We start from the raw sequence: 13,625 nt of genomic DNA, 5'->3' as shown, positions 1-13,625 counted from the left end.
GCAGATGGTGGACCCATTTGTTCTGGAATTAGTGGTTTCAGATAAAAACCTTTTAGTAGAGCATTTAGAATCAGGCTGTGAGTTGAGTTTATTCCCAGCCCCACCCTGCCCACCCCTTTCTGTATCTTCCATATTTCCTTGCGTGGGGATACCTCTTAAATTGTGAAGTCCCCAAACCTTAGGGACTGTGGTGGTTTCTTCCCGGGGGCTAAGAGCCCTCCTCATAGCAAAAGGTCTGAGGATTGCAGCAAGCCTCCCTGTGGAGGCTTAGTTAGGTTAACTTCAGCTCAGCTCAGCTCTTAACCAGGAATAAATGTAGCTAAATCCCAGTCGGAAGGAGCGCTCTGTCTCGATTAAGCTTCTTTTGTCTTCTCTCTCCTCCCCGTCATTCCGTGGGCCTTCTAGGCAACCATTTCTCCCAGTAGGAATCCATTTTTCTTCCGGGTTTGAAACTCTTGTGTAGACTAAGAAAATAATATTTAAAAGCATACATTATTAGTACTTACAGATTTTTTACACTCACCTCTTTCCCTGAACACTATCTCATATCTGCTTCTCCTTGAGTCCAAAGACTTGATTTTGTTTACTTATCACGATTTTCTTCCAATTTTTCAATTATTTATTATAATTTATTAATATGTATTAATATCAGATGTTTAATATTGAGTAATAATTTATTTCAGTTCTTAGTTTTTTATTGTTAGGTTCTTTCTAATGTTTTACTGTTTTCAATGACAGTGGGATTTATATTTTAAAAACTTTACTATTAACTTTTTTCATCTTTCGAGTCCTTTTTATTAGGAAAAACTGAGTTATAATATTACTGGGATGCAAAAACTCCTAGAACTTTTAGGACTTTTGATATGCATTGGTTGTCAGTTTAATTTTTACATGTCTAAAATGACCAGAAATACCCTTTCTTATCCTCTCTAAGCCATGCCTACAATCTCCTGGAAAACCCACACTGAAACACCCCTCACCCACTCCGTAATTTCAAAATAAATTCTGCCTACTTCTTTATTCTGTCTGTGGTCTTTCTTTCGTCTGTCCATCCATCCACCCACCCACTCACCCATCCATCCACCCATCCATCCAACAATTTCTACTTTATTGGTTATTAGTTTTGTTCTTTGGTCTTTGGCTAGAAGTCAACTTGAAGTTCTGCTCTCTTCCCACTTGCTTCTGGGAAGAATGAGGTGGTTATTATCTCCTGAGTTTAACTGATGTCTTCTTAACAGGCACTAGACTTTCCATTCATTTACAAAATTTATATTTTTTACAGTCAATATCCCGTAATTATTGAATAAATGAAAACAAACAAGGTTGTTTCTAATTCGAAAAGGTTTGCTTATTTAATAGGCATAACATAGACAAGTGTCACCTGAGATTTGGTGACACAGAGCAATTGTACATGGTTGTCTGTAACTCACTTTAGCTAAGTAGCCCTAAGGTTTATATTTTGATTCCTACCTGCATCCTATTTTGAGATTCCATTTGCTTCAACTCCTTTATAACATCTAGGGTATGCTACCCTCAGGTACTGAGTAGATGCATGTTAAAATAATGGTCCATGTGTTTTTGCTTTTGGGGGAGCCTGAGAAACTTGCTCAGGTTGTTGGTGGGTATTCAAGGTATGAGTGGGTGGATGTTCACATACAGGTTTGTGAGGAAATAACTTCACGTACACATAAATTATACACGTTTAAAAGTATTTGTTACCTCATTCAGAGAGCCCAAATTCTTCCAGAATTCACTGTCTTGCCAGTTTACATTCCTGATAAATGTTCAGGATAAATGTGTTGGCTGTTTAATCAGCCATTTCTTATCCAGGAATAATGAGCTTTGAAGGAATTTGAATCGCTTCTTAACAGTGTGTAGGACTCACCATTATATTTTACTTTTTATTTTCACAATTTACTGCAAAAAGCACAGGAGTAGAAATGCACTCACTTTCTACCTTTTAATAACTGAATTACGGTGCATAGTGTGAGACAAGTATAACTTAAAACAATGGCTAATAAAAGAAGAAAATCTCACACAAGCCTTACTAATTCCAACGTATCCTAACACTTTTATACTATTAATTGTCAAAATAAAATTTCATTTATTATTTCATTAAGCCCTCTGAGTGCATCAACTCTGCATTAGGGCTTAATTGGAGCTTTTTAAAATAAAAGTTATATTTGATCCAACAAGATAAAGTCCGTTGCTATTGATTTGCCTGGGAAACAAAAAGCTCAGCTCTCAGCATGAGCCAAATGAAACTTCTGGTTCCATGAGTTCAAATTAGTGTTATTAATCATATGACCTCAGGGTGTTTGAGTTGAGGTTAAAAGTAGTAATACGTTACCAAATAATTATTCAGTGAATTTTTAGCCCAAGAAGCTCTAGGTGTAGTGGCAGGACTAGAACCAGGTAGACCTGGATCCCAGTCCTGGCTTTGCCACTAAGGAGCTGAATGACCCCGGGCAGGGTGACTTCCTTCTTAGCCTCAGTTTCCCCATCTTATAGCAGGCTTAAAGCAGCAATTCCAGTCCTATGTACATACCCAAGAGAAACAAAAACTTTTTCTACCCAAAAACTTACGCATGAATGTTTGTAGCAGCATCATTCGTAATAGCCAAATGTCACTCCATCAGCTGAGGAACGGATAAACCAATTGTGGCCTCTATATACAATGGAATATTATTCAGCCACGAAAGAATGTGAAGTCCTCATACTTGCTACCACTTGGATGAAACTTGAAAACATTATGCCAAATGAAGGAAGAAGCTGTATCCAGAAGTTCACATATTACATGATTTCTTTCTTAGGAATATCCAGAACAGGCCAATCCATGGACACAGAAAACAGATCAGTGATGAGGAGGTAGGAGAATGGGCATGATTTCTTAATAGAGATGGGGTATTTTTCTGGGGTGATGAAAATGTTTTGAAACGAGAGAGCATGGTTGCCCAACATTGTGAATCTGCTGAATGCCACTGAATTGTACACTTTATTTATTTTTATTTTTTTGTATCTTTAAAGATTTTATTTATTTGAGAGAGAGAGCGAGAGAGAGAGCGAGAGAGAATGAGCAGGGGTGGGAGTGGGAGAGGGAGAAGCAGGCTCCCCGCGGAGCAGGGAGCCCGATGCGGGACTCGATCCCAGGACCCTGGGACCATGACCTGAGCCCAAGGCAGATGCAACCGACGGAGCCACCCAGGCGCCCCTGAATTGTATATAGTATTTGGATTGCACCTCAGTAAAAAAATAGTACAATGAGAAGACCTCAGCCTGAAGGTTATTAGGATTAAATCTGGGTGACGTGCACACAATAGGCACTCAAACGATACGCTTTCATTTCTTTCTTCTACCCTTATCCCTCCTCTCTTTCTGGATGATTCCTTCACCTCTTGAGTGTTAAAAGAGGGAGAGAAGAGCATTTTGAACAGAGAAGTGAGTGGCAGTGTTGAGGGAAGGGTGCAGATCCCAATTTCTGGGCATCTGGAATACACCAGTCTAGGGTAGCCCTTAAGGTGTTGGTGTCCGTTAAACCACGTTGTGTACCTGCCTTAGAGTGTTTCAGGTGGCCTTAACCAACCTTGAGGGGTGGGAGGGGACAGAGGCAGCTGCAGTATCTGGAGCGCTTCATCTAGGGCAGGCATTTGCCAAGGAAGCAGCGAGTCATAATTCTAATAGTTTAGCAACAGAGGATTTCCCGTGGTCGATAGGCTGTTTGTCAGTGAAGCAAGCGTTCTGCCTTTGGCTATGACTTTTATGTATTCTTTCCAACAGAGGCAGAACAACACAAGTCCCCGAACAGTGCATTCACTGGTTGAAAAATAGGCGTTGCCTGAGCCAAATGAAAGTAATTGCCTTCTGACCTATGAGGTTATCAGTTCATTTCCAGAAGCATCAAATGTGACTCCCCTGGTCACAGCATGCTGTGACTGATGGCCGGTGTATTTGCTCCTGATTTTCCCACTCCCAGGGGAATTAATATTTCTACTCGGTTCTGGGAATAGGTAAGCTGTCATTTGCCCCCAGTATCTCCTCTCTCCAAGGCCCCCTTTCAACCTCTCCAGAACTCCCATGCTTGGGAGTTCTGCCTGCCACCTTGTTCTCACTCTTAGCACTTAGTTGCCCCCTGAAGGATGGTTTGCTGACTGCATGGGTCCTTAGAGCTGTACAGGATTATGCTGGTGCCCAGTGTCATGGCAAGTGTGAAAGCAGAGACAGAGTAGGTGGGCACACCTCAACAGCAAGGAGGATGGCAGGTGAAGATGCCACGGAGAGAAGGCTGTGATCCGATGAGGGGTCGGAGTTCAGTCCAGCTAGTCAGTCAGCGTTTGCCCTTGAGCACCTCCTACATGTACTATGTCGAGAACACTTGGTGTGCTTAAAGAGGACTTGAGTTCAAGGCCAGACGTGCTAGTTACTAACTGTGTGGCCTCGGGAAGTAACCAGTGATTCTGGGCCTCAGTTTACTCCTCCGTAAGCAGGAGGTAAAGATCTCGTCTCAGGGACGTTTTGAGAATTAAGCGTAAACAGCCTAGTACCTCTCAGAAAGCAAGTGTTCCATAAGTGGACGCTCCGCATAACTGAATCTCTGCTTCAGAGATGTGGGATACCTTCACTACCCTCAAGGATTCTTAGGGCGATAAGGCCAAAAGTCCTGAATTACTGCACAAATCATACAAGTGCTAAAGAAGTAGGTTTGATTCTTGTGTTTTTGATTTTCAGGAGAGAAGGGCCCCAACCAAATAGATGGAGTAACAGAAGTTTGAATACTCACTAGTTTTTGTACCCCCAGTCCTCACAATGACTCAGGATTTCACAGTGAAGAATCTGTGACTCAGAGAGAGTAAGTAATTACCTGCCCACCTCAGGTCTGGTCAACCTCAAAACCCATGGTTTTCTCAAGTACTGTTTGGGAAGGAAGCCTTTATAGAAGAGGGAGAATTTGAGTTGGACCTTGAAGAATGAGCAGACTTGGATACCCCGTGACTCTGTCCTGGCTAACCATGATTGGATAGACCATCCCCCAGGCAAGGAGGAACAGCTGGGACAAAGGCGTAGGAGAGGAGAGTGACATTGCCCAACAGTAAGGACTGTGTCGGGATGGGAGGAAATAATGAGACCTTACAACCCAAGTCTTCAGTCTTAAAACCTGTTCTGAGCATCATTGTTCCCAGCTGACCACAGCATGTTGCCAGCATCATCCTGTCCCTTTTCATGTGATTACAGTCTCCACGGAGAGGCTACGTTAGCCTCCGCTAAAGGAACATTGGGCATTTCTGAATATTGAAGTAGCCGAATCCTAAGTGGTTTAATCACTCAGCCTGAGGATTGTGCTACATGAAAGTCTGAATGATTTGGGGCACCTCTGTGTCCCCCTACACTAAGACAGAGCAGATGTTTCAGGAAAACTCGGAACTGGACTGTGCTTATGGAACCCTTCTGGTTCTAGCGGACGCGCCCACACCCGGCTTTGAGAACGTTGTCCTGCAGTTTGAGGCCAGTACACGTCAGTAACGACAGCCATGCCATGTGATCTGCTTAATGATCCAGGCGCTTTCAGAGCCTTTCAAAGACTCCAAGTCTGTGTGTCACTGGGCAAAGTGAGCTTGACAGAAACCTTCACAGGCCCCCCCCCCCCCACCAACAGCCATGAATTGTGACTAAGCAAGCCTGTGTCTTAAAGACCTAGTGAGCCTGGGTTTTAATTTAAAGTTTCACGTAAATTCTTGATTTTGAAGGACCCCTTGATTTGAGTAAGACATATCAAGGTAAGCTCCTTGCCCAGCCTCAGCGTAAGATTAATTTTTCATATGTGAGAAAAATAATATCTTTACCCATTTCCAAACAGAATGATGGCTTTTGAAAATACAGGTGCTACAGTTCAAGAAGGATTTAGTTTTTCTCAGTTTGATCAAATGTTCTGATTTCTTTCAGTGCCAAACATTTTAATTTAGTTCTTCTTTCTCTTAGGCAAACTTTTCTAATTTGGAAAATGAGAAGACACTTAATTTACGTTTTCTCCTTCACCAGAAGATCCTACCAATCACGCTATTTAAATTCTAAATCCTTTCTTTAAGGAACTTCAGAGTCAAAGAGGAAATCAAAAGATTTTAATCCATTTTCTGATTTTACCCATAAAAGAAAGAGATGCCTATATTAGACAAGAGAGATATAAAACCTAGGAGAATTTACACACATTTTAATTTCCAAACCTTAGGAAACTTGATTCTGGTCCCCCCTCCCCCCATTTTTCACCTGCAATCTGTAACAATATAACTCCTGTTCCATAAATCCTGCTCGCACCACTGTAGCCCATCGGGATCTCTCTGTTCCTCCAAATCTGAATTTACGTAAATGTCACCAGGACCTGTCATTTCCCAAACCAAGTGGCATAGATTGTCTAAACTAGCACTTCTCAAGCTATCTGTAATGAAGGGCTAGTTCCTCCCCCTTCTAGTTTATTGCAGACTGATGCTTTTCTTTAAAAAAAGAACATAAAAATGAATTACCCGAAAAAATGAAGTAATACAAAAAGACATACGAAGTGCAAAACCACATTCATTATGAAATTTTACAGGCAAAACTTCATTTTGGAGGGGATGTACCCCATTTTCAAAGTGCTATAAGTTTCTAAACACTACTCTCCAGTTCTGTACTTGTCTCAAACCAGTAACAAGTTTGCAGATCAGCTCTAGCCAGTGGACTGTACTTGGAGTAGCACTCAATATTATGTGCAGTGCCTCATTATTTTTGCAAGTGTTGCTTGCACATATGAAATACAGAAATATGAAACGATTGCACTTAAAATAGCATCAGAGATAATACTTAGAATAAATTTAAACAAGGTAATGTATGTCTTGTATACTGGGAATTATAAAAAAATAGTTTTGAAATAAAGATATCCTGTGTTCATGGATCAGAAGATAGAACATTGTGAAGGTAGCAATACTCCCCAAATTCATCAACAGATTCAGTGCAATCCCTATCAAAATCCAACTGTTTTGTTTTTGTTTTTTCCCGAAGAAATGGACACACTGATCCTAAAATTCACATGGAATTGCAAGGGACGTAGCCAGAACATACTTGAAAATGAAGAACAAAGTTGGAGGACTCATACTTCCCAATTTTTAAAACTTGTTCCAGGGGCGCCTGGGTGGCTCAGTCAGGTTAGGTGGCTCAGTTGGTTAAGACTCTTGGTTTCAGCTCAGGTCATTATCTCAGGGTGGTCAGACTGACCCTCGCGTGGGGCTCTGCACTCAGTGGGGAGGCTGCTTGAGATTCTCTCCCCCTCTCCCTCTGCCCCTCCCCACATTTGTGCATGCTCTCTGTCTCTCTCTCTCTCTCTGAAGTAAAATAAATAAAATCTTAAAAAAAAAAAAAACTGTTACAAAGCTGCAGTAATCAAAACAGGATGATCCTGGCATAAGGACAGGCATATAAACCAATGAAATAGAATTGAGGATCCAGGAATAAATTTTACACGTGTGGTCAGTTGATTTGCAGCAAGGTGCCAAGAGAATTCAGTGAAGAGACGATGGTCTGAACAAGTGTTTTTGGGATGACTGGATAGCCACATGCAAGGGAATGGAGTTGACCTTTACCTTACACTACACACAAAAAATTAGTTCAAAATGGAGCTAAGACTTAGATGTAAGAGATAAAACTATAAAACTCTTCGAAAGGAGGATAGGTAATAAATCTTATGACCTAGGATCGGGCAGTGGTTTCCTATATATGACACCAAAAGCACAGGCAACAGAAGAAAAATTTGGTAAGACTTGATCAGATCAATATTAGGTGCCATAAAGGACAGTATTAAGAAAGTGAAAAAAATGGGGGCGCCTGGGTGGCTCAGTCCTTAAGCGTCTGCCTTCGGCTCAGGTCATGATCCCAGGGTCCTGGGATCGAGCCCCACGTCGGGCTCCCTGCTCAGCGGGGAGGTCTGCTGCTCCCTTCTCCCCTGCCTGTGTTTCCTCTCTCGCTGTGTCTCTCTCTGTCAAATAAATAAATAAAATCTTTAAGAAAAAAGTGAAAAACAACCCAAAGTATAGGAGAAACATTTGCAAATTATATGCCTCCTAAGGACCTGGTATCCCAAATATATAAGAACTCCTACTACTCAACAATAAAAGACAACCCAAATCAAATAAAATGGGTAAAGGATGCAAACAGACATTCCTCCAAAGGTATACAAATGAGCACTGTGAAAAGATGCTCAGTATCATTCATTAGGAAGGATACCATGTCACACCCACTAGGCTGATGATGCTGCTGTTGACGGCAACAAATGGAAAATAACAACGTTAAAGAGGATATGGAGTGATTGGAACTCTCACACATTGCTGGGGCAAATGGAAAATGGTCTAACCTCTGCGGAAAAATTTGGCCATACCCTGAAAGTTAAACATAGAGTTGCCATTTGACCCGGTAGTTCCACTCCTAGGTATATACATGAGAGAATTCAAAACGTGTTCAACTACATCTGAAACTAATGATCTACTATATGTTGGCCAATTGGATTTAAAGAAAATTTTTTAAAAATGTATTCACACAAAAACGTGCATATGAATATTCATAGCAGTATTATTCATAATAGCAAAGAAGTAGAAATAATCCCAACATTCATCAACTAATGATGGATAAACAAAAGGTAGAGTATCCATACAATGAAATAGTACTCAGCTGGGAAAAGGAATGATGTACTTCTACATGGTCCACCATGGATGAGCCTTCAAAACATGATGCTCAGAGAAAGAAACCATCCATGAGATGTCACATAATGTAGGATTCCATTTGTATGAAATGTCCAGAAAGTAACTAAGTGGTTACCAGGGATTGGGACAATCTGCTTACAGCTACGGGGCTTCTTGTTGGGGTCCTGGGGATGTTCTGGAATTAGTCTCGATGGTTGTACAAAACTGCTGAATGGTGCTTTTTTAGCTATGAATTATATGTTGTGTGAATTTTTTTCTCAAAAAAGAAAACTTCATGGAAAATATTTTTAAATGAGCATGAATGAACATTAACTTGGTTTTAACACAAGATTTTCTTGTTAAATCGTTTTGTTAAGCTGACAACTGACATCTGTTTTTATAAAAAAGGCTATGGAATACTGTTCTTGCTTATATAATCTTACAACAGCAAGTTACATTTACTGTCCCCTCCCAACCTATACCTCCAACTAAATATATAATCATGACTATGGGCAAAAATTTTCAGTCCTCATGATATTGGGAAAGTAATTTTACAGTTTAATTATTGATGAAACCATCAATAATAGGTTTTTTCCCTGCCTTCTAATGAATTTTGAAAATAACTTGGTAGAGCCTTGGTAACCATATTATTTATTGTCCGAATAGGACACTTTTGAGCATGAAAGTAGGCACTAACCATATGGGATGCTGGCACAACCAGCAGAAACCAGACTGTCCTGCACAACCCAGGATGTATGGCCACCTGAGCAGAGGTGACATTAAATTCCAAGCACAGACTTGTGGCTGGATACTCAACAAAAAATACTTGGGGTGGGTGTGAAGACCCATGCTGCAGGTGGTGGTGGTGAGCTGTGAGCTGTCCTCCCTCCTAAGCAGGAAGGACTGGCTCTAGCTCACTGGGGCGGGGACTCCAGTGAAGGTGGGGAAGGGTGGGGGTCTGCCTTCTAGATACCTGTCTGGGGTCTCCTCCTGAGATTATTACCTCCTTTCCTGTTGTGCATCTAAATAAGGACTTTGGGATCGGCCTGGGCAGCTGTGCTTAACGTTATCAGCTGGTGTATGTGAGAGAGAACATCCACGCGGGCAGATCAAGTGGCGAATTTGAACTGTGGCTGCAGATGTTGGGGTCCTGGGCTGTTCAGACACAAGCAGAATGGGTGGGTGTCGAAGAACCGATCTTTAGTAAGCTCTGTTCAGATCTGCATTTGCCTGAAGACATTTTGGGATATTTAATTGGATTCCTCATTGTTTCAAATGAGAAAGCGGAGGCTCAGAAATGGTTCAGGTTTCTCTGTTGAACACCTCCTCTCCTGGAGTAGGAATTGTTCCCTATCTATTCAGCTTCCATTTTCCTGGGGGTGGGAATTTGGAGGGGCGGAGGAGCGGGGGTTGGTGGGTACTCTTTAAAGGAAAGAGGTTTGTGGAAGTTTGGGGTGAGAATCCAGAGGGTCCAAGGCATTAGTCCTGCAGGGTTTTGCTGCGCCGCGGGCTTTGGGGGGTGGGGGCTGAGGGTTCTGAGGCCCACCCCCGGCCTGGCCCGGCCCACTTACCACCAGCTACAGCTCAGCAATCTCATTAGTGAAATGGTGAGCTGCTGTCAGCCTCCCTGGGCTGGGTTGTGGATTAATTGCTCAATGTTCAGGAAGTACCTTAAAGAAGGAGTGGTTACCTGAGCCCTTCCATCCGATGTCATCCCTCAGGCCCCTCAGGCCCCTCTCCCCACCTGCTTGTAGGTGGGGAGAGGAGGTGGGTGGGTTTTGTGGGATCCAAGGGCCCCCTGCCCCAGAAAACCTCACAGACTGCCCATCCTCTTAACTGAGGTTGAAGCAGAGATGGGTCTGTGGGTGTGTGTTTATCAGTGGTGGTCACAGCTGCAGTAAAGGAAGAGGGGACACATTCCAGACACGGAAGAATCAGGGAGCCCTGCTAGAGGTGTCACCATTCTCTGTGCCTCGTTTTGCACCAAATCAGTTATTTTACACCCATTCACTTTGGGAATCCTCTGAGTCCTCAGATATGTGCATTGTTATCCCCACTTCCTGGACGAGAGTGAGCGAGCTCCCAGAATCCAGCATAGCCTGCACGGGGAGGGGGTTTCATCAAAGGCAGCCCAGATTGCACACACACAAAGCAGACATGCCCAGGGTACGATCCCCCATGTGTATTTCGATGCTTTTCATAAGGAGCGCTGGGGTTCAGCTTTTCTGATTGTCTTTTGAGTTGGGCAAACTGGAAATGGACTCCTTCCAGAAGGTTTGTAAGAACCTGCTTGACAAAAATCCAGGAAGCTGTCCTGCCGGTGGCAGGACTTACAAAGCCTGGGAAAGGACTTTGGCAGGCTGGGGGGGCGACTTAGGGATAGGAATCCGGCACTTGGTTTGCCCGCTTCCTCTGTTCAGACCTCACGTGTGCACGCTACCTGTCTTCGCACTCTGTGGTGTGATAGATTGGAATTTGCTTAGACTCCAGACCGTGGCAGCAGCTTCCAAGGGGCATCCACAGGGCGTCTGCACTCACCTGCTCTGTCCCCTTGCTCCCTCCGCCTTCCCCACAGAGTGACCTCCTCACTCCCCTCTTCTGATTGAATCCCTGCAACCTCCCACCTGCCCTCACTCTCCCTCAGGCTCTCTGCAGTCTGGCTCTGGCCCCCCTCTTTTTGACCTGCTGTCTCCAGGCTCATTCTTGTTCACCAGCCTTCACCGTCATCTTCTTAATGCCTAGGGCAGCCACCACTTCTTCGCTGGCTGAGTCCTGGCAGATCTTACAGGAGCGTCGAGTTTCCCCTCCTTCAGGGAACTGTCTGATGCCTTGAACCCCTCACCCCCAGGCTAGGAGTGGAGGTTGTCTTGTGATGAGATCTTACCCTGGCGTTTAAGCCACACAGTGCTGCCACGGATCTGTAGCCCCCCCCCCCCGGGGGGGGGGGACTTGTTTGCGATTTCTCTCTATGCATCACCTCGCCCAGAGCCTGGGACAGAGAAGAGGCTCAGTGCAGGTGGCAGGAATGAGGCTTTGTAGAGGGCTGAGGTCCCAGTGCATATTGCTCACAGATTTTGACTCTTAAGGGTGCTGGTAACTCAGGAGCCACAAAAGTAAAGCACAGAGTGCATTAACGTCCTTGCTACCCAAGGGGGTGATACGTTTTCTTTAGTAAGGCATAGAGCTCTGGGTCAGAATCACCTGGTGACTGTAAAGGGAAGAGGCGGATGAGGCAGAGATTGTCCCCAATTTATAGACCAAGGACTTGAGAGGTGAAGCACCCTGATTAAATTGAGCTGGCAGAGAGAGTTGCTTTGGGGTTCAGGTATGGGTATAGTCTCCGTGCTTCCTACCACACCTCCCTTAATAGCAGCCTGGAAGGATGTGAAATGACCCAAGCTCATTATAGGATTCAGGAGGTGACTAAGGGCAGATTCCTGCTTACTTGCACGGGCCGGCTCCATGGGGAGCAGGGTGGAGGCTGGGGCATTGGACCTCCCGTGTCGTGCAGACTTTCTCCAGAAGGGTCTTCATCTGGGTAACTTTCCACCAGGACTTCAGGAGCAGCGTGTTAGCCAAATGAAATCAATTAAAAGAAGTTTGAAAGGCCATGTCCTGCAACATAGGTATGGAATGCTAAAAATAAGTCCCCGTGTAAGCTGGCGCTTACCGGCTAATTGCTGAGAGGGATGCCATGCAGAAGGGCCTCACATCTCCAACATGGAGTTCTAGAAGGGAGAGGTAGCCAGAAGCTGGAGTGAGCTGCTGGTGGCTCCCAGACCCTTGGAGCCAAGGGGACTTTTCTCTTTGTTCTTCTTGAGGCCCAGCCCTGGCAGCCTCACCTCCTCCCTGGGCCTGGCCACGAGGGTCTTGGGGGCAACTTCTGTTGTAAGCAGAATAATGTTAACTGCTGGGACATGCTGGTCTGTCAGAGGTCACTGCTGTTACAAGTTTCAGAGTGAACATTTTTAGTAGAAGGTGAGACAGGAGGACTGCAGGCTACGCTTTGAGGCTGCAGACTTGAAAAATCAGAGCGTTTTCAGAGCGGTGGGCTAAGGCTACCCAGCCACGCTGCTTGTCCCTCACAGGCCCTGTAAGTTCAGACAGAGCCCACTCTAAGTAAAATTGGACAGGTGGCAGGGAAAAGTCAGTGGACCCTGAAACAGGAAACACAAGCTTTAATCCTGCTCTTCGACTGGCGAGCTGGGTCACTTTAGGCAAGTAACTTTACCTCTCTGGTTTGCACCATATGTGGACCGGGGTTCTCCTAGATCTTGTTCTGACATTCAGTGAACCTATGATTCCAGAATTTTCTCATAGTTGGGCATCCTCCACATTCCTTTGCATGACCCTCCCGACCTCTTTTTTGATGACCCCACCCACTGAGACACAGAGGGCTTTAATTTGTGTCCTCCTTTGCCCAGCTGCCCAAAGTACCTCCCTTTTCATTCTAATCCCAGATTTCCCGTGAGTCATGGGATGATTTAGCAAAGCTGCCTGTCTGTTTTTGATGCTTCTTCAAATCCGTTAAAGCAGGTCCTCATCTAGTATCTGAAGAGAGACAGGGGTAATGGAGTGCATGCTGGTCAGCTGTGTTGGGGAGTCCTCAGGTCAGAGGATAATGGCCGAACCACAATAGCAACAATTAGGAGAATTCATTCGGTGCCCAGCCCTGTGCTGAGGGATTCACATGGCTTACTGCATTTAAATCTTCCCCAAAACCCTCCAAGGTAAATAATAATATTCTTCTCATTTTACAGATGAGGAAACTGAGTTTAGAGAGGTTAAATGATGTCCCTGGCGTCACACAGCCAGTAAGCCTTGGAGCGGTGTTTGAATACGGACTCAACACTGTGAGGCACTTTGTTTCCCCAAAGACTAACTAGAGGAATGCTGGACTTTGATTTTAAAGCAGCGAGACTGAACACA

This window comes from Eumetopias jubatus, unplaced genomic scaffold (assembly GCF_037043125.1).
Source record: "Eumetopias jubatus isolate StellerSeaLion01/CBP00866 unplaced genomic scaffold, mEumJub1_p1.0 scaffold_7, whole genome shotgun sequence".
NCBI classification, from domain to species: domain Eukaryota; kingdom Metazoa; phylum Chordata; class Mammalia; order Carnivora; family Otariidae; genus Eumetopias; species Eumetopias jubatus.
The sequence above is the reverse complement of the archived record's forward strand: the minus strand, read 5'-3'. Positions refer to the sequence as shown.